Source organism: Ambystoma mexicanum, chromosome 2q (genome assembly GCF_040938575.1).
Source record: "Ambystoma mexicanum isolate Mex_15411 chromosome 2q, UKY_AmexF1_1, whole genome shotgun sequence".
Taxonomy (NCBI): Eukaryota; Metazoa; Chordata; class Amphibia; order Caudata; family Ambystomatidae; genus Ambystoma; species Ambystoma mexicanum.
Genome location: NC_090924.1, coordinates 857,346,444 through 857,365,389, shown reverse-complemented (window position 1 = coordinate 857,365,389; position 18,946 = coordinate 857,346,444).

Here is an 18,946-nt window from a genome sequence, read left to right as displayed (position 1 = left end):
GAGACAGATCGAGCCGCAGCATAATCTGTGTGTCGTCGGCGTAGGAGTAGCACAGGAAACCATGTGCATGGATGATGCCAAGAAGCGGCTGGATGTAAACTTTGAACATAGTGGGAGACATTGAGGAACCCTCAGGGACTCCACATAACAGAGGTGCAGGTTGGGACTGAAAAGGTGGCAGAGAAACAGATTGTGAGCGCCCCACCAAAAAAGAACCAAACTATGCCAGAACCTGACCAGATTGGCCAGCGGAAGAGAGATGGGAGACCAAGGTGGGCCGATCCACGGTGTCAAATGCTGCTGAAAGATCTAATAGAATAAGAGCACCCTCCCCCATACATTAACTGTGTAAAATCATCAACTACTGACAACAAGACAGGTTCAGTACCTCGGCCCTGAGAAGGAAGATAGTTCAAAAAAAGAGCCCAGAAGAGGAGAAACCAGAGACTCAAGTAGTTTTTCATAAGAACTGGGAGAAGGGAAATAGGGCAAAAGTTAGAAAGGACCAGCCGAACCAAAGACAGTTTTTTAAGAAGGGGGATTATAAAAGCATGTTTTAGATCATCTGGGATAATCCCTGATGAAAGCGAATCATTGACTGCCTTGACCAACCACAGGATTGTGTTTGACACATTTTTCTATATAGAAAGCGGAAAAGGATCAGAGGATGACGCCGATTTTAGCCCTTTAATGGTGGCTAAAATTATCTGGGCTGTAAAAGTAGGAAAGGTAGACCAGTCAGCGGAAGCGCCACAATCACTCACAGATGAAAAGGGCAAGGTGGAGTGCAAGAGAGTAGCAGTAATCACACTACGAATGGCAGCTATCTTATCGTCAAAGAACTTAGACAAGGAGTCACAAATCGCGTGCGAGGGGGTGAAACTGGGCTGTGACTTAGGCTGAGCAGTCAGCGATTGAACTGCCTCAAATAGAGCTTTAGGTTGGTTGATAGCCTGCTCAATTTTTCCACTAAAAAATAGTTGTTTGGCGACTGTAATAACACTATGGTATCTTGCAGTAGCCAAATGAAAGATAACTTTATTGGCTAATAAATAGCCAGTTTTCCACTTCCTCTCACCCTGTCTAAGCTTAAGTTCAGCTGTATACCACGGTTCCGAACAGTGATTTTTCACTGAACAGCGCTTGAAAGGGGCAAGAGTATCTGCTGCCACGTTTAGTGCCCAGGACAGGATTGGCAGTGTGCAGTCAGTAGTGTTCACACAGCCATTGGAAATTAAGAGAAACAGTGTGCTAACAGTGTTTCTGAATATATTGCTGGGGAGGAGGAAGAAAGGAACCCTCAAGTTGCACGGAAAAAGGTCCAATCAAATTACAAGGAGCACAGAGAAAACAGAGGCAACAGCAGAAGGGGCAAAGATAAGATCTAGAGTATTGCCCATAAAATGTGTTGAATGCTTGACCAATTGAGGTAGGCCAAGATCCAACATTGTTGGCAACAAATTAGCGAACAAATGGTTGTTGGACTTGTTCGATGCGACATTAAAATCCCCAACAATAATCAGGTTAGGGTATGTCTGCCGTATTCCAGCCACAAACACCGGAAACTCAAGACAGAAACTGCATTCATAGCCGGGAAGGCGGTACACCAAGAGAGCAAATAACATAAGAGTGGCAGAAACTAGAATGCGCACAAGCATACATTCCATTTTCAGAGAATAAGTCATTGGGATGGAGGTAACTTTAAAATTACTATTAAAAAGAACAGCAAGGCCCCCACCAGATTCAGACGTTACGCAATCATGGTGCAGGATCTCATATTTAGGAGGTAAACTTTGAATTGCTGACAGATCAGAATGTTCCCATAACCACATCTCAGAGACAAACACGAGGTCAGGGTGATAGTCCTCAAGAAGGCTGGTACACTCTTGGGCGTGCACAACCAAAGAGTGGGCATTCACTACAAAACAGTTCACAGAACTGCGGGCACTGCTATTCAGGAGGGCATTGTCTAAAACCAAAGAATTAGCATTAAAATCAGGAGGAAAAATAGTGTTGAAGCCAAGCTAAGTAATTCTGCACGTGAGATGGAGTTCGTATAGATTGAGGAATTAGTTACACTGGGCAAGGTGCCCATGGCCTGGCCTGCACACGGATGAGCACAGATGGGCTTGACTTAGGCGCGACTTCGCCACGCAAGGCCCTCGACCGCTGTGCCCATCCGCTGCACTTCCGGTGTACGTCTCCATTATAAATACACATACTATCGCAGTAGCCAAAGCCTTCCCACTCCAGTGAGTGGAAAGGGAAAACAGACCGCAGAAACATGTCTGAACAAGGTAGTCAGGCACCTTCCAGCCGGCAGGTGGCTTACAAGGAGAACAGCAAAACAAACAGAAAATAAAAACAAAATACGCGTGCTGAAAGGCAATGAAATAAAATGAAAAATAACGCAAATATAAAAAGTGCTGCAGCCAGCACGGCCGTACCTTATGGTAAGGCCACATTTGCTAACAGTAGTATGGTGCAGCTGATTTCTTCATCAATACCATTTTGAGATATAAACTATGATAACACCTAGGAAGAACTTACACCTGTACACACACTAAAAATGGGATTTCATCTATAGCTGCCTCACAATGAAGGAGACATCATAGTGGATGGTGGTTAAGCTGCAGCACTGGCAGTGGGGAAAAGCCTTTGAGTTCCATCTCTGCCAAATCATTTCTGGATTTGAGTGTGAGCGCAGTGCCTCATGAAAGGGTAGAGGTGGGTGTCATCAGCATACTGTTGGATTATGATGTTGTTCTTAGCAAGGAGAGCCTCCGGTGGCTCTGTGTGGTGGCTGAAGGTGACTGCAGAGTGGGTGCACCCTTATAGTACTCCACAGGACACTGGGCATCTTTGGGTTGTGCAGGTGCTGATCAGGAGGTGTGGGTTTCGATTAGTGATGTAGGTGACCAAACAGTGGAGGACTCAGATGTTAATACCAAGCTGGAGGAGAGGGTGCTAAGCAGTGCTCTGAGGTCAACATGTTGAAAACAGTGGAACAGGAACAGAGGCAGCGGTACCCTCTATGTCTTTGTTATATAACATGCTACGCTTTACTGTGCTATATTTTATTGCAGATACATATTATTGCATATCTTTTTTTTATCTTATAATGTTAAAGTAGTACATTTGTACAGTACACACACACTGTCCAGGTAACTCTCTACCACTATAAACACAAAAGCACTGTACCACCAGTGTCAACACTGAAAAACTGTGGGGTGCAGCAATTGGTTCATCTGTTTTTAAAATGTCTTGTCATTTCTTTTCCTGAAAGTACTGTAGAACGTGAGAGCATGTGGCTTGCAGAACATAGAATGCTCTATAACAGCTACTGAGACTTGGAAAATTAGGAAAGACATCAATATATGGTCTTCCTCCAATGACTCGGTGGATAAAATGATGGAATTAGGAATTCAAGAGAAGAATTTTCATAGAAATACATGTATGTGTAAGATAACAGGACCTTGCACATGATGGATTTAACAATGGAAACCGCCGTGGAACTCACAAAACAGCAATGCAGGTTATTTCTAGTTACTGCAGGGAAATCAGACCTGCAATGTCATTCTCTACCCTTTCAACTCTATGAATGGAATGGCCTGAAATGCAATTCCATACACAAGTAGTACCTCATTCAAAAGCTTGCTGCATTAAAATTGCTCACTCCACCGAAGCCTTTGACCTAACTATGGCTTCAGTGAGTAAGGCCAAAACAATCTTGGTGTTTTCTTTGATACAAATGTGGCAGTACAAGCCCAAACCAATGCAGTTGGCAGCATCTGTTTCAGTCAGCTTCACTTTTTAAGGAATCGCATGCCTCTTCCCTCTACTAAACACAGCTCTGTGGTGGTGGGTGACACAATCAGCTGAAGATGGGATTATTCCAATTCTCTTCATTCAGTCCCCCATTCCCAGCTATTCATAAACTTCAGTGGCCCCAAAATCTGGCCGTTTGGTTGATTCATGGGTACTGAAAAGGTGTAGAGTCTCCAGCACACATTTCCTTAACTATACCATGTAGTGGATCTGATAGTGTTAAATATATTGCAGTTGGGTAATGCTTTGACAGAGATGCTCAGGAGGAGTGACATTTTATTACTGCAACCACTGTTGCCCATATTTTGCTGCTTGCCTTCTGTTGTACCACCTTTCTGCTAGCAACGCATTGAAGAATCACCAGTAAGCGAGGATCTGTCTGCTTCAAGCTTTCAATAAATGTGTGCAATCATTCGCTACAGAGAGAAGTGTAGATGTCCTTGCAAAATGTAATGTGCATCATCATGAGTGGGCGGTGCGGTAAAAATGAAGCGGTAACGCTATTACACTCATATTAGTGCACCGCCCAATCACGAGTTTGGGGGAAAGTCGGAGGATTCACCTCCAGCTCTGAGCTGGAGGTAAATCCGCCATCTTTCGACCGATTTTCTGCGCAATTACTGTGGCGCTATTACGGCTGCAGGAATTGTGCCAAAAATGACCTTTTGAGTCCTATTGAATGAAAAAAATGGGGACTTACATCTACACCGCAACTTGTGATCCGGGGCTAATACTGCCGGAACAAGGTGCGGTAATGGGAATTGCATTGGGTGGTATTCGGGCGGATTTTCCGCCCAACTAGTGATAAGGCCCAATGTATTTATAAGGACGTCTCAATGCTGGTGCGAGTTGGTTTGCAAGTAGTTTGCTGCTGTTGTGCACAAACATGAGTAGTTTCCCAGCACAATTTCTTTTCTTTTTAAGAAAAGTTTCCAAGACTCATGCGCTCTACTCCTCATTATATAACGTAATGTATTATTTCAAGCAGTCAAATATATAGTCAGTAGTTGTTCTAACTTAAAGGTATCCTGCACCAACTGTACATTACACAAGACTATTATCTTATAAGCATTCACATATGCTGTCAAGAACAATAATAACATTATATCAGTTTCAACTCCACATTGGGCATTCATATTGGTTCATGATTTGTATTGAGTTTTATTTCACTACAGATTCAATTATCCGTATTGGATGAATAAACAATTTACATTTCTGGGTCTGTTCAATTAGTTATACAGCCCACAGAAAATCCTAATTTTTAATGTTAATATCACTGATAAAGCCAGCACTAATAACATCAAGTCCGTAACAAAGCCTTAGAATGACATTCCTAAATGAGTCTACAGATCACTAATGAAGCCATATAACATAGAATGTTATTTGTAGCAATGCACATTAATAACTGAGAAGCCATTGTTATAGCTTACAAGATGTACAAAGTTCTGTAATACATTTGTGTCCTCTACTTCCAATGTGCATGAATTAATCCTGGTCTTGGATGGTTAGACCATGGCCATCTAATTATTGAGAGGTACTCTTAATCCAATCTTTAAGGATCATTGTAGGACTTCATTTTGGCATTTTAATTTGGCATTTTAGATTCGAACCTGTGTTAGCAAGCTCTGCACCGATGTCAAAGCGACTACTCGCTGTGCCACTTGACCTGCTAATCATTTTTGACTTCATGTTGTATATTTGACCAAATTACTCAAAGTGTTCCTCATTGTGTGGATTTAAAAAAGTATGATGTAGGGGTGCATTACATCTGTATGTAATGTCAAGTTGTGGGTATAAGGGAAATTCAAAACTGGACACAGTGTAAGTTGACGCGGATGTGCTTTGCAGGGTGAAATAAAAAATGGATCTGGATCAACCAATAGTTATTTCTCAAAGGTTTTGCCACCTTGCGCTGGCATTGTTACTCTCATTTGTACATTGGGGCATGAGACCGTAACCAGTTTTGTGACTTTCATCCTGCCATTGCTACTGGTACATGTGAGGCTTGCATATTTATTTTATTTTATTTTTACATTTGTAAAGCGCCACGCAGCCCTCAGGCATCGGGGCGCTGTTGCAAGAAAATGACTTAGTTGCAGTGCAGGGAGGGGTAGATCGAGGGTGTTACAGCGAGATCGTATCTACCCCTAGCCTGGGAAAAAGGAAGTTTTGCCTTTACAGAGGTTATACAGTTGACCGGGCCCAAATGGGGTTTATACAAACAGCATAGTTTTTATTGCTTTCCTGAAGCCCAGGTGGGATTTGATGCCTCTGATCTCGGCGGGTAATAGGTTCCAGTTGGTGGCGGCGAGGACTGGGAAGCTAGCGCCACCTGCTCTGGTTCTGATGCTTTTTGGAATTGCTAGGCGGTTAGTGTGGCTAGATCTGGTTGGTCTGTTAGAGGGGGGACCAGAGAATCTCTGAGCAAGGTAGCGCGGTGCTGTGTCGTGTCGACATTTGTGGGTGAGTGCCAGTGATTTGAAAAGGATCCGTTCCTTGACCGGAAGCCAGTGGACGGATTTTCTGGTGGCTGAGATGTGGTCTCTTTTTGAGATTCCCATGGCTGCTCTGAGGGCATTGTTCTACACCGTTTGAAGTTTTTAAATGTTTTTGGCTGAAGTGCCTAGTAGGAGTGCATTGCAGTAGTCTAGGCAGGAGCCTATGATAGCTCTTGCGATGGTGAGGGAGTTTTCCTGTGAAAGGAAGGGCCTTGCAGCAGTGATAAGTTTTGAGTGGTAGGCTGCTGCTGAAGAGATTGCGTTGACCTGTCTGTCCATGGTGAGGTTTGAGTCCAGGTAGACTCCAAGGGTTTTGACTGCTTTGGAGTCATATTGGGGCCCCATTTTATTGATTGTGGCTGGTGATCCGATGATGACATCTGTAGGGAAATCATTAGTGCAATGACCGTAGTAGCCATTTGATTCCTAGTGTATCTGTGGCTGGACTCAAAAGTCATTTTCTTTATTTTAATTTTATTTTATTGTGTATTTTGGGTAAACCTAAAACCTTCACACAGAATTCAATATTAATACATTACCATTAAAGAAGACAATACATAATACAGAAATAAAGTTACATAAAGTCAATTTATGTGAAGTTTTCAGGTGTTAAATTGCCCATTCCCTCTCCGAGCCTGCCTGAGCATCAATGGACACCTGGAATCATGTGGGCTGTTTATTGCATGATCTCGCTTGCTGACAAGACCTCTATTCTCCCAGCACTCCTGCACTCCTTCTCAATGGCTTCAAGCACCATCAGTCAAAGCACCCTTGGATGCAGTGTGTGGTGAATCTGAAGATATTATCACTCCTTTTCCTGAGATGACCTTCCACTATGTGGCCAGGGAATGGCAGCTGCTACCTGATACTGAGTCTGGGGGTGGCTACATGAGGGAGGACCACCTGTGGGCAGGTGACACTCTGGGGGAGACCAGATTATATCATTAGAGAAAACCACTTGCTCCCCCTTCCCTTCCAGGGATGTTTCCTCAATCTCCCATGCCTTAATGGCATGTTGTTACACTCATACCACCTACCAATAGTTCTACTGTGATTAATCCCCAAACTCCCATTATGGAGAATATGTTGACCGCTAGGTGGAAGGAATAGGAAGAGGAAAGGAAGTGGCAGGGAGTAGTGAGGATCACTTCCCAGGAGGCTCAATATCCATGTCCTTCAATTAGTTCAGGAGGCAACTCCATAATAACTGATATGAGAACGAACAATGGAGGAATGGGGATCATGAAGACCAGGCGACCACCACCAGGGTCTAGTTGTTGGCAAATGAGTAAGCTGGCTGCAAAGTTCAAATATGGCCCGGCAGCAGCTGATTATGAGAATGAGAGAGGAAAGCTGCAGATGGCGAACTGCCTCACAGCCCATAATACTGCTGAGCACCACGCTGAAGGCAAGCATACAGTGGCAGGTGACCTGAAGGTGAATCCTATACGGGATTGGAGAAACCATGGTGCATGTGGTCTTCTGCTGAAAGAGAGAGAGGAGCAGAGGGAGCCTTGAACCGTGAAAGCCGAAACAATAAGAGTGCAGCACATGACGGGGTTCACGCAAAATCAGTACGCCAAAGCAGCAAAGAGAGGAGAAATGCTGGAGACAACTGGTAAGCCCTCGGAAGGAATAAGGGTTACTGGGTTGCTGGCAAGGATATTTCACTCTGCAGAAGCAACAAAAACAAGGAGTGGACCTAAAAGGGAGAAAAAAAAACAAACAAACAAGTGGACTACAGGGTGGCCAAATAAACAAAATCACTTCGTGAGAAAACAGCGTGAGGGAAATAGCACCATTATTAAAGAAGTGACAGTATTAGCAAAGCAAGTTATCCATGGGTTATTAAACCCCAAGCTAAAAGAAAGAGTGACTTGTGTGGTAAAGTCCTGGCCAACAAGTTTACCAGGTGAAGTTATTTATATAACAAAGTGTTTGCATAACAAAGAGTGTTTGTGCAACAAAGTCCTGGCAAACAAGTATACCAGGTGAAGTTAGGTATCTGCATAACAAAGGGTTTGTGTAACAAATTCCTGGCAGGAGAGTATACCAGAAAAGTATGTGTGTATAATAAAGCCCTGGCAGGAAAGTATAACAGGTGAAATTTGATGTTTATATAACAAAGTCCTGGTAGGAAAGTGCACTAGGTGAAGTGAAAGTTAAGCATTTGTGTGGCAAGGCCTGGCAGGATAGTATCCCACATGAAGACCAAATACCTATTGTAAAGAAGTTTAAGGAAGGCCATGCCCTTAAATTAAAGAACTATTGTAAAATTATACAGAGAGAAAGACAGTCCTCAGGAAGAGAAATACCCTTGGGATTTTCAACATGTAAAAGGGGACGAGAAAGCTAGGGGAAGGGAGCATATACCCCAAAAGAAGTAAATACATTGATGGTAGAGAGTAATCCTCTTGTAACCTGAATATTGTTTTGAGTTGGTGAAACTTCATACGAGGAATCTGGGGAAGCAAGCTTATCCCTGGAATGTGAGTATTGTTAATTGGAAACCTTTTTGTTGGATTGGAACTTTGTGTTGAACTTGAAAATTTGAACATTTGGAAAACTCAAGAGTCAATACCCTTACACCTTGGAGTTTATTTAGAGTATGAGGGCCAGAATTGGATTACAGACACAGGACAGACCTTTTGTTTGGACATCTTGACACTGTACATACTCACTAGGTTTGGTTGAGGAAGGGACGTTCCTCCTAGAATAGGAATAGTAAGGTATTTTCCAACCACAATTTTTAAAGGTGTGTAACCACAAACATTTCTCCTGTGTGTCTGCGTCTCTTACCTGGCTCCTCACAAGTCAATGAACATTTTCCATCAAACCACTTTCTTGCACTAAATCCACAGTGTTCCTTAATTGTGCACCCCTGATCCTGACTGTCCTATATCTTCCTTTCTCTTGGGGCCCCCATTTAGTTCAAGTTAATTTGCTGGGGTCACGTCTTGCACCGCTTTCTGTATTCTGTAATGAGAGTCATCATGATATGATATGATATGATATGATATGATTGGTTATTTATAACATGCTTAATACTCAGAGGTTTCTAAACGCAGACCCGGGAATCAAACCCGTGTTGCTCCGCATCGTCTTGCTTCCAAGGCAAGCACGTTGCCCTTGAGCTATCCTCCCGAGAGTCTCTTCAGATGATGTCTTCGCAAACACCAGCATCTTTTATTTTGCAAGGCGTCCGAAAGAGACTGCAATTATGTTCTGTTGTATTGTATTGTATTGTATTTATTATTTATATAGCACTCTTTCCCCATTTGTATGGCCTCAATGCGCTTTGTGGTTGGAACGCCCTTGGTGACCACAGTCATTGTTTAGGAGGTTCTAAGAGTTTAGTTTAAGAGATGCCTGTGTGCATGTATGCTGGCTTAGGACCTAGGTGGCTAGCTAGGCTCCAGTAAAAAGGCCAGAGGCCAGGCTAATGGGTGGGCACTGTTGGGGGTTTAGGATAGAGTGCTATTGCTGAAGATTCGATGTGTACCCAGCTATACTGAATTGTATTTTTGTTGGTAGTCGATGTATGCTAGTGGCAAAGGTGTTCAGGTACATCAGGGGTTTCAGTGTGGAGGGCTATGTGCACTGCTAGACCGGAATGGCATAGCTATAGCTGCATTCTATGGTGCCTGGATGGATGGCCGTGTCTGCGGCCTGTGCCCACAGACGTGGTGTAAAGGCATACGTACCATATGCTTTGATGTAGTTCAGCTGCAGCATTCTTTTTCTTTGTCCAATGTGGACGGCATGGTATCACTATTCGTGGTCTCTCTGGAGCAAAGGTCTGAGCAGCGGTGCGAGTCCCGCAGGGGGAAGGCCGTGGGGGATAAAGAGGACGATATGGGGAGAGGGAGGACAACTTTGAGGGTGAACGTTTGATGTTGAGTGCCTTTGCAAAAGCAAAGGGGAGGGGGGTGCGCCTAACAAAGGGTACTACCGTAGGAAGTAAGGCGCTTTAGAATCTGGATTTTGAGATGACGGGGGTAACAATGAATGGCTGAATGCAGTGGCACCTGGATTTGGGAACAACTGGGTGGTGGGAGAGACACCTTACTGGGGCACAGCAGTAGACACTAAATAGACTGGCACCTAGATTTGTAGGCAGTGAAATACAGTAGCACCTAGGGTTGGGGTACCTGGATAATGCGAGAACTGCCTAATGGGTCTTTCAGCAGTCAAATACAGTAGCACCTAGGTTTGGGACACCTGGATAATGGGAGAAAACGCTTAATGGGTTTTCAGACAGTTAAATAGAGTAGCACCTAGGTTTGGGACACCTGGATAATGGGAGAAGATGCCTAATGTGTCTTTCAACAGTCGAATACAGTAGCATCTCGGTTTGGGGCACCTGGATAATGGGAGAAAAACACATAAATGGGCCTTTCAATTTGGCACAGTCTTACAAAAATCAGGCTAAATACGAGGTTTGGCACAATCACGTTAAATACCGGGATAGCTATCTGGCACAGTCAGGCTAAATGCTATTGGAAGCAGGAGATATGATTGGGTCAGACAGCCTAATGGGGGACAGTCATTGCTGGTCACTATGTTCAGACTTAATCTTCACAATAGATGTGACGCAAGCTACCATATCCGTTACAGCTCCTGCAAAAGATGCACAAATGAAATTGAACACGTAAGTGTACTCCTTTCATGAATAAAGCGGAGAAACATTTTGAACAAAAAGTTATTCCACCCCTTACTCATCTTCCACTCTACTAGAATTGCCTTCTTTGTAGTTCTCAGGAAACTGGACTAGTGCTCAAACCACCTTAGGGTCCTCCACCCTGCTCCTTGCCACATCTCAACAACATTCTTAACGTTTCCACCCGCACCCGCTCAAATGCCACCTCTGCTTGGTCACCATAGTGGATGGGTTTTTAGGTACAACTGATTCCTTTTCAAATTTCTTTGCTGCCTTAAATCTATTATTGGACTAACCGAATCTGTGGACACTGTGAAACTATTACACAGTTCTTTCACCCTCACGCTCACAAGGACTAGCATGATGTCTTTTTAGCTACCTGCACTTTGCATTTTGGAACTCTTAGTTTCAAATCTCTCATCTGAACATTGCCTACAAGCTCTAGCATTTAGCATGTTGTTGCCTGAAAAACATTACTGGATGAGGCCAGCTAGGAGCAATGCTGTAACTCTAAACACTGCAACTACACAATACACTAGTGTAATCTGCATCACTGGAGAATGTGTTGTTCTTTGTTACATACATATTTTGAAGGACACCATAAACTGAATTGTGAGATTTACTGTAAGGTCACAGAAATCACAATTAACACATGTAATTGTGACTATGAGAAGTATTCGGGGAATGCAGCTGATCACTTACCAGGGGCCCCATCATTACAGACACTTTTCTCCAATGCAAGTGTATCTTACACAGTCTTAGCACTAGGGCAAAAGTACTACTGCAAAAGGTATTCTTGAAATGCATTTTTCTGAGGGCAATATGGCATGGTATTAGCATTAAGGCAAACTTTACCCTGTTGCATGAATGCTATCAAATTACATGTTTTATTCACTAGCGACATCTTCTCCTTTATAGCTAATGAAGAGCAAATGTCAGACTTGTGCAACGCTTCTGGTGTTCTGGTGTACGCCCCCTAGTGGAGTAGGAAGCAGGTATGGGAATAGGAATGAAATCATAGGAACAGGGTGTTCAAGCTAATTTAAGAGCTGGCATTGCAGATAGTGCAGCTGCTGGGGTGTAGAAGTGACTTTATACATAATCTCAGGGTGTGGTATTCGGCTCCCACAGGGCACTTTACTGGATCCATTTCTTCTTCTTCAGGTAAAGCATGGCTTCCCTGGAGTTAAGGTGGTGTTTATACAACTCTCTGGTGAGCGCTGTACAACCATCTCCGCTTAAGGTGGGGCAGTACACCCAACCCAAAAGGGAAATCAAGCCTCCCTCTGCGAAATAGTGTGGCAAAGCAAAGAGGCTTAACTCTGGGGATGCTAAGAAGACTGGCACAGAGTTACAGTTAGTCCACACAAATATCCAAATAAAACAAACCACACTGGTTTTCCTAATCATTATTAAGTTACCAGTGTATATCTCTATTAGCTCAGTAACTACTTAAGGTAGATCTAACACACAGTGAATATGTTCATTGTGAGTATAAAACAGAAAATGGTCATAAATGTCACTAACCATTCCTTTGCTATAATGTAGGCCCACTTGTCTCAGGAGGATAGCTGAGTGGCAAAATGCTCGCCTTTGAAGCAAGACACGGGTCGCGCTTAGAACACTTATAGGTATTAAGCGTGTTATAAATAACCAATTACAATTACACTATCAGGTGAGTCACATTACAGAGACAAAGGGGAGAATGAAAGGGGGACCAGTCATTAAAGCACACAGTAGTAATAATAATTACAGTACTCCGAATGCCAACACATAATACAGTCACTGTAGCCCTACACCTCTAGGATATAGTGTAGATAAATATAAGCGTGTATCTTACAGCCAATGTCGAAACTGGAGGTGGGAAAGAGGGGCACAATTCAAACACACAGTAGAAGGCCACCAAAGGTTAGGATACATTTAATCTAATAGCACCAATAAGTTACACTCCTAGAGAAAAATACATAAGTAATTACATATGCTGAAGTGTAATACATACTTTAAAAATGCAGATTTGTACAAGCTAAAAATCCAGTTCTTGGTCTAAAAATCACTGGACCCCATAGTGGTACAGGAAAAATGTCTAGGGGTTGTTAAATTCCCCCAATGTCACTTAGAGTTTTAGATGAGTTAAAAGCTTCCCATAGTAATAAAAGGGACCACATCTATAGACATCACTACGGTTATGGGGAAAAGGAAGTTAAGTACCAGATTTACCCCACAAGTGCAGAACTACAAGCAGCCCCAATTGACACTAGAGAAGACCTTTAGGAAGAGCTCCAATTCCAGGTTCAAGACTCAGGATGCCCAGGAAGAAGGAAACGCAGCAGAATTCAGTACCAATGCAAGTCAAAGGGAAATCGCGGTTAAAGGGCACTTGCAGAAATCTTTGCCCATGGGGCCTACTGAGTGTAAGTATTGAGAACAACCAAGCAACCAAGTGGCCAGAAGTAAGCACACAGGGTTCTAGTTCCAAAAAAGGCAGTTGCAGGAAGGTGGAACTGTAGGAAAGTCTAATTCATGACAAAAGATGCATAACAAGTCGTCATTTTAAAACCAACATGCACGCTGCGCCCCCGCACATCATTTTGTAAACACACAAGCACACAAAATGTGCAATGTTTTGCAACCACTGTTTAACCAGAGGAGAAAGGAACAGCCGTTTCAAGAAAGAAAAAATGAATTTGCATTTTATGCTGGTGTGTTTTGGGGGAAAATGTACAATGAAGGGGAACAGGAAAATGTACATTTTCTAATCTTAAAGTGTGAATATGACCACATTAAAGGAAGCCAGAACTGAACTCTGACGTATGTATTCTGCTCATGTCACAACCACCAAAATGAGATTTGTAACAGATCCCGTGCTCCCGCACAACTGGCCTGCAAATTAGTCACATGGCAGCTGGACCTCCTATCAATTGTAAAGCTGGCATTTTCTCAGGGTTGCATCTGTTAGTGATGGACTTAATATAAGGAACAACTAATGAGGGCTCAGCTTGACCACATGTTGTATGTTGTTGGAATGAAAGGGTGCACACTAATGTTTCATATGTCCTAGCATCCTCAGGGACGAGCATGTTACTTTGAGATGGAAAAATGATTTGCACAGAAAAGTATCAATACGGTATAAGCCAAAATATGTAAGTAATTAACGATTGGTCCCACCATAATCAAAATTGCATTATTTGATTCCTGCCAGAGAGAAAAATTTGGTGATGTAATTAGTAAAGTGGTCATATCTGTGGAAATTACAAATTTAGAATGCAGCAATTTTTAATGCAAGAAATCCCTGAGACGACATCACAATATATGGGAAGGAAACTGGGTTTAGAACTTACTCCCATCAAACTGCTATCTTCATTAATATGCCCAATGACAGCGTAGGGGTATGTCTACTCTGATGTCACATTTGGAACACTGTCCAATCACATACATTGACCTATTAGGTTGGGAAAAATATGCACACCTCAAAAAAGGTGTGGTTACTGTTTTATATAACATTCAAAACACACTCACTGGGACAGACAGACACTGCCAGACTCAGTCCCTCTCTTACTGACTGATGGAGAGGAGAGAAAGAAGAATTGATAACAACAGGAAAGATAAGGAATAGATTGCTCTCCTTTTTTACCCATTTTGGATGATTGCCTGGCAAGTGAGGCCTACCAGGAGTGAAACCCCCAGGCCTATTTCAGTGAAAGAAATAGCAGACAGGCTTGCTGACTGCTACCTACCTTTTCCTAGAGGGGAAGAATTGAACCAGTCCTTAAGAGGGTGCCCACCTGGGTGTGATACAGCCAAAAGAAATTAATATGTGAGTATGATCTAAAGTGGAAGTAATCCTGCGGGGAGTGATACTATATTAGGAATTAGATTAAATCCTAGCCCCGAATTGTATGTGCTTCTGGAAAAATATATATTTTATTGATTAGGTCCCATGGTGTGTCTACAGTGAGATCCCTTCACTCTTTCTCTGTGTAATGCCGTCTAGCACAGAACAATTCTTAGGAGGTTAAATGGACCTCTTGCTGTGTCATACCTAGAAAAAGATCATAATTGAAGTAATTCCTGGGTATGCCATAAAGCAGAATATTGCTGTTCAAGCTAAGTTGTTCCAGACCAAAGGGAGAGGGTGATTATTTGCTATCCATTCTCTCACTGTTTAAAGTTTCCCATTGAAAGTGAGAAAGGTGTGCTTTTACCTGGTCATTGAAAAAAAAACATCACTGAAGGAAACCTAGCCTGCATACATGTTGAACATACATTGGGCCTCATTACAAGTTTGGCGGTAGCCGTGCCCTTATAAGGGCACGGCTACCGCCAAACTCGCTACCGGCACCTGCGAATGGGCCATTACCGGCCCATTACGAGTTGAATGGGCCGGTAATTGCCCATTCGCGGGTGCCTGTATGGCCAGGCTCCTGATCCCCATTCTGCCCCAAAGGGCAGAATTGGGGTGGGGAGCATGGATGCACCAGCACCGTTTATAGCGGTGCCTGTGCAATCACGAGTTCTGCTCACGGGTGCCGCTCTGCATGCCTGGTCTGACCAGTCGTGCAGAGCGGCACCCGCAAGCAGAACTCGTAATGTGGCGGTATGGTAACAAGGCCACCGGTAGCACTACCAGAGCTGTTGGTGACTTACCGCCACATTCGCAATGAGGCCCATTGTCTTTTCTACAAGCCATTTACATACATGAAGGTCTAGTAGTCTGTTACAAATGAATTCTTCCAATGCTGCTGAAATTCTGAAATTTTTATTCAATAAGGGGTTGGTATTTTGAATAAGGGGGGAAGTAGAGAGAGAATCAGATAGGCAGGGATATTTTAAACTAATATGTTGTTTTTCACAAATGAAAGATTCCTTAGACTCTCATGCATTCATTCTATGGTGCATGCGTGCTGAGGGTGAATTAAATGCATAGATACCTATAGTGATGGGTGTGTTAGGAAAAGTCTCCATCTCTATAACTGTAGCATTTGAAACTGAAGTGATTAGTGTGTTGATTATTTTCCATCATTGCAATTGGATTTAATTAATGTTTACCGTATTTTTCTTGACGTTTTATTAATTATTCCTATGGGGTTAATAAATACACCTTCTGTGCAACCCGCTGTGTTTCTTGTCCCGAAAGGGGAGGGAAGCTGTACAGGATCAATGTTTTAAAATTGGGGGGGGGGGTCTTAGATTCACAGAAAGAGCTTACTTGATTAAATAATGGAAAATTGAGTGTGGCTGTTTTGGATTGGTTGGAAAGTTACTCTGAATTAGATGTTGCCTGATTAAAAGATACTACAGAACAATCCGGAGAGTACAACTCTTCTTCACTAGATGCAGTTACAGGCACTTGAACCCTGGACAAACAACAACCTAGTGCCGTTGTATCATAGGCCTTTTTAATTTAAATTGTGCAGAGCCCACGAATGTGCATGGAATCTTTGTGTTGCAGAAATTAAATGGCATTGATATAGCAGCCTCCTAAGGAAATACTAAGGTGTGCACAGAAATAGAGAGTGTTACCCTGAAAATGATTAAGGTTTGAATTGGAGTTGTAAGTGATTGTGCATCATTGATAAAATAGGAATAAGAAATGTTTCCAGTTCTGATTAGTGAGAATTGTTCGAGGCAAGTTGTTATATTTTAAACAGAGAGATGTCTGACATAGCAGTACCTGTGGCAAAGGCCCATACCATATCGAAGTTATATTTGAAAAGGAATTAGACAGCCACAGATATTGACATTTGCGTCAGTGGGAATTTGGGATGAAAGTGGCCCATTAAACCAGTCCTGACAGAGGCTATATATGTCTTCCACTGCCAAAGAAGAGAACTTTAAACTCATCTGCCTCTCTGCAGACTTGTATTTTCATCTCCAATTGCTGGAAAGCAGGTTAGCCGACGGAGATGCTTAGATTAAACTGTTCCAAGAAGCTGCTGAGACAAATTCAAAAGAGCTGCTGAGCACCAAGCAACTGTATAACAACCAACTGCAAGTCACTGTGAGGTTACAAGAAACATTGGGCCACATTATAAGTATGGTGGTAAGGTAACAACAGCACCATTGCTACCGTACTGCCATGCTACGAGCTGTGCTCGCGGGTGCCTGTCAGCCTGCCAGGTCAGACCTGGCTGGCATCTGGCTAGACCCCTTTTGCAATGGTGCAGACAGGCTAAAACAAAGTGGTGTGCAAGGTAGCCCAGAGCAGTGCCAGTGGTTCAGATGTATTCAAAACCTTCACCCAAAACCTTCCACCCATCATTTTTTTGTTTGCTACTTATAAGATAACCATTTTAAAACATTTCTCTACTCACAGAAAACCACAAGAAGCATAAAATGTGCCTAAGACTTGAAGCGTGCATTTACACAGACTACTCAGTGGGTTGATACCAACAGTAGGAGTTAATTAAATAAAATTCCATGTGCTCCCGAAATGCATGGTCACCCGATTAGTGAGGGACTTCAACAATTTGCGAAGTCTGAATGGGTGATTTCACAAGCCACTAGGATCTATAAAGTAGAAAATGAAAGCAACCCTAAACTCCCAAATCATCTTCAACATCTACCACCACAAATGTGGCAGAGTTGAAGAGTGCCCCTCCTTTAGATCTAGAATCAGGGGGTTCATAAAATGCTCCTCCTCCCACCAAACAGAATGAACGACAGAGGAAGCCATCTGCCATCTGCCCAATCCCAATCGGGTGATAACAGGGTTGCAGGGACCCTTCTGACAATCATACCTATAGATGTCCACAGTACCTGGGTTCCAGGTCCATCGTGGGCTACAGATATACTCCCCCGCAGGAGAGGGGAATCCAAATAGAGGGGCAGTTCCCCCAGGAAATCCTAATCAGAATTTCTTGTGGGAAAGAAATCCAACACCTTCTCTATCTCAACATTTTCAAAATAATTGTCCTCCTCCACCTAGATTCCAGGGGAGTTGTGCCCAGAATCAAAAGGAGTGAGACCCACAAAAGGAGGGCTACGGTGGTAACCTTTAACCATACCCGAATTACTTTGCTAGGAGGGATAGCTACCCTTCCCTTCCAGAGAACAACATAGGTATGATCCAAGACCTCTATATGGTTCCGAAAAAGGCGAAAACATCTCTCAAGTTGAGCGACAGGTCAAGTAAGTGATCGATAACACTTGCGATAACATTGGGCAAATGTTGATGGCCCAACAGAACCCTCAAACTACCAGTATTCCTCAAAATACCCCACGTCCGGGAAAGGTGCCCCAGGAGGACAATGATAAGAGGCAAACAATCCAAGTAATAGTGTACTAGTGGAAGAAGGAAAAAAGGATAGGGATGAAAAGATATGCAAAGCATTAGAGGAAGCTTCCTTTCTGACGCATACAACAACCCCTAATTAAATAAAGAAAAATAGTAGCAACAACTCTTTCCACTGGGAACTATAACTAAAAGAACAGAGAAAAAGAGTGGAATTTCAAGAAAATGAAAATTAAATAGTCACCATTGAGACAGAGGAAAACCCAGAAAAGAAAGTCTTCACTTTCAGAGATGGAGTGACACCTCCTAATGAAATTGGGTAAACGTAAAAGACCCTGAATCCGAGAATGGAGAAAAAGAGACTGAAAAGTGCAAAGAAACTCCCAGATATGAAAGCCAAATTGATCAAAACAAATATGATAAGACCAGGAAGCTCATAAATAGTAGAGGTATCCTCCCTCCTAAAGGATTCAGAAGATTGTCCTCTGAAAATGGAAGATAACAACAGGGCCGGTCTTTGCGTCAGGCAGCCCAGGCGGCTTCCTGACGTCAGTCAGCCTCTAAGGGGCGCTGCACCAGCAGTCCACAGTGCTAGAATACACGTGTGACACGTTCGTTTCCTAACATTATAAAAATGAATGTACCTGTTCATTTTTATAATGTTAGGAAACAAACGTGTTACACGTGTATTCTACCACTGGCACTGCTGCAAGATGCGGCCTCGGCCCT